This window comes from Lynx canadensis, chromosome A3 (assembly GCF_007474595.2).
Source record: "Lynx canadensis isolate LIC74 chromosome A3, mLynCan4.pri.v2, whole genome shotgun sequence".
NCBI classification, from domain to species: Eukaryota; Metazoa; Chordata; class Mammalia; order Carnivora; family Felidae; genus Lynx; species Lynx canadensis.
In genome coordinates this window covers 119,275,074-119,278,277 of record NC_044305.1, presented here as the reverse complement: position 1 = coordinate 119,278,277, position 3,204 = coordinate 119,275,074, and the positions used below count along the sequence as shown (strand labels likewise).

The following is a 3,204-nucleotide window of genomic DNA, read 5'->3' as shown; positions in this document are numbered from 1 at the left end:
GGAGCTCAAGTTCTGGAAACTCCTTGGCTTGACTAGATCAGTTGCCGGGCCTCTCAGTTGCCGCCTTCCACCCCTGCTGCCAGGTGGCTGGAATCCTTGTTGTAAACAGCTGCAAAGCAGTGTCAGGGTAAATTTGTGGTTGATTTTCCTGGTTATGAAAGTATCAGCCATGTTGTACTTTTTTTTGTGATGGGAATAATTCCATTTCCCAAGGAAAAGGGGAAGCTGCCCTTTTCCTGTTCTGATTCAGATGTAGGCCCATATGTTAGTTCCTAGGATTTGTTGCCTTCTTCAAAATGTCAGATTTAAATCTGGAGAAGGAAGCTAACACTCTTTGGTAACCGTGAATATTGTCCACGCTCTATCCACTGCTCAGATTGGTAGAACAGAAGTTTGTAATTTTACTGAAGTCCAATTTCTCTTCCATGAATTTTTTCTTTCATGAATTGTGCTTTCGATGTCGTATCTAAAAAGTCATCGCCCACCCCAAGTCACTTACGTTTTCTCCTGTGTTAACTTCTATGAAATCTATAGTTTTGTATTGTGCATTTGGATCTAGAATCCATTTTGAATTAATTTTTGTGAAGGGTGTAAGGTCTGTGTCTAGATTCTTTCTGTATTTTTTTTACAATTTATTTTTAAAGTAATTTCTACACCCAACTGGGGCTCGAACCTACAACCCTGAGATCAAGAATCACGCGCTGCATGGTCTGAGCCAGCCAAGAGCCTCTAGATTTTTTTTTTTTTTTTTTTGCGTGTGGATGTCCTGTTGGTCCAGCAGCATTTGTTGAAAAGACTATTCTTTCGTTTGCCATTGAATGCCTTTGCTCTTTTGTCAAAGATCAGCTGAGTATATTTGTATGGGTCTATTTCTGGCTCTCTATTCTCTTCCATCGATCTAATTGTCTCATTGCTCAGATGGGAATTTCATTGGAATTATTGGACGGTCCGTCTCAGCAGACAAAGGCAAAGCTGTTAGATGCTCAGCTAATTCATCGACTTGATTCACACAAAAGATGTTGGACAGTTTCTACAGTTTTGCTTCATCGTTTGCTGTCGCTTGGGCCCAGATGACACAAAGTCCATCCGAAATGTTTATTCAGGCAAATGTGGTTCTGAACAGTATGAACGACACCCAGCGCAAAATCTCTCTTTTAGAAAACAATTTGAATGAAGACATTCTTTTTTTTTTTTTAATTTTTTTTTAACATTTATTTATTTTTGAGACAGAGAGAGACAGAGCATGAACGGGGGAGGGGCAGAGAGAGAGGGAGACACAGAATGGGAAGCAGGCTCCAGGCTCTGGGCTGATGGCTCCCGGACCGCAAGATCGTGACCTGAGCCGAAGTCGGACGCTCAACCGACTGAGCCACCCAGGCGCCCCTTGAATGAAGTCATTCTTAAAGGATTCTGAAACTTGTCATATTGTGAAAATAAAAATATTTAAAAGCAAGACACAAAAAGGATAATGAAACATCAGATGTAAAAACGCCTTAGTGGGGGGGCACCTGGCTGGCTCACTGGGCAGAGGTTGCAATGGGATGGGGGGCGGCGGGGGGTGGGTTCTGAATTCAAGCTGCACCTTGGGCATAGAGCTTACTTAAAAACAAAACAAACAAAAAAAAAAGTCAGGCACCTGGGTGGCTCAGTCAGAATGCCAGATCTAGATTTCAGCTCAGGTCATGACTGTAGGGTCATGGGATCGAGCCCCCACGTGGAGTCTGCTTAAGATTCTCTTTCTTCTGCCTGCACTTGCTGGTCTGACGGCCAAGGGTGGGCACAGGTCCTTGAAGGCCCACAGCTGCAGACCAGACAAAAAGAAACCTTGGAGCCCCTGGAGTGCGGGCTGTCGGGGCGTTGGGTTGGCTTTTCGTGCGTGGTCTTGAGGCTCCTCTGCTGTTCAAGGGAGCGCGATGATGTCAAAGCGGCCACCCGCACTGGTCAAACCAGGGCCAGTTACAGTGTTCAGATCTCTGCATACGTTTGAACCCAGAGCTGCAGATGAACTGTACTTTGAGGAGGGGCGTATTGTCTACACGACTGACCTGAGAGGTACCAGCTGGTGGAAAGGCACCTCCAAAGGCAGGACCGGATTAATCCCAGGCAACTGTGTGGCCAAGCGGGCAGAATCCATCGCACGAGGCTGCAAACAGAGACGATTTGCGCTGGTTGAGAGAGCGTTTGGACAACCGGGTCGGTGTTAATGGCTCAGACAAAGCCAGAAGCACTACTCTATACCGGGCCTGCCATGGGGGCCACACAGATACAGCGGGAATGCTGTTCATTCAGCCAAACATCGAACTGAACCAACAGAACAAGTTGGGAGACACAGCTTTGCAGGCCACAGCCTGGAGGGGTCATGCAGATATTGTCCAAGAACAGACTTCAGAAACGATGAGAAGGAGCTGGCCCTGGACCCGGCCACTAACACTGCCTTTGCCTCTGTGCCGAAAAAGACACGGGGAGCAGATGCTGAAGAGACTCATAAATATGGAGAACAAACTGAGGGTTACTGAGGGGTTGTGGGAGGGGGAGATGGGCTAAATGGGTCAGGGGCACTAAGGAATCTACTCCTGAAACCATTGTTGCAATATATGCTAACTAATTTGGATGTAAATTAAAAAAAATAAAAATAAATAAAACAAGTTAAAATTAAAAAAAAAATGAACCAAAAGACAACAGAAAATCATCGGCTATTCTGAGAAAAATAGACATTTTAAGAAACTGCTAAAAAAAAAAAAAAGATTCTCTCCCTCTCTCTCTGCCCTCTCCCCCCAACTCTCTCTCTATCTCTTTGTCTAAACAAACAAACAAATAAATAGTTTTGTAAAAAAAACTTTTAGTGAGGGCGCCTGGGTGGCTCAGTCAGCTAAGCGTCTAACTTCGGCTCAAGTCATGATCTCATGTTTCATGAGTTCGAGCCCTGAGTCAGGCTCTGTGCTGACAGCTCAGAGCCTGGAGCCTGCTTCGGATTATGTGTGTGTCTCTCTCTCTGTCCCACCCCTCCTCATGCTCTGTCTCTCTCTGCTTCAAAAATAAACATTAAAAAAAAAAAAACAACAAGTCTTAGTAAGAGTGAAGTTTAATTAGAAGAAATTTTACAAAATAAAAAATAGGGATTAAGAAAAGTAATGAAACGTATTGATCACTTAGGACTTTCTTAAGCTTAAAATACTATTTAGAGTCAAAATGTTTTGTTTAGGA

General features: G+C 44.2%; 1 pseudogene; it reads left to right on the top strand.

Annotated features, from left to right (window-relative positions):
• The first annotated feature begins 1,674 nt into the window (after positions 1-1,674).
• LOC115511046 lies at positions 1,675-2,516 on the top strand (annotated as a pseudogene).
• The last annotated feature ends 688 nt before the right edge of the window (positions 2,517-3,204 follow it).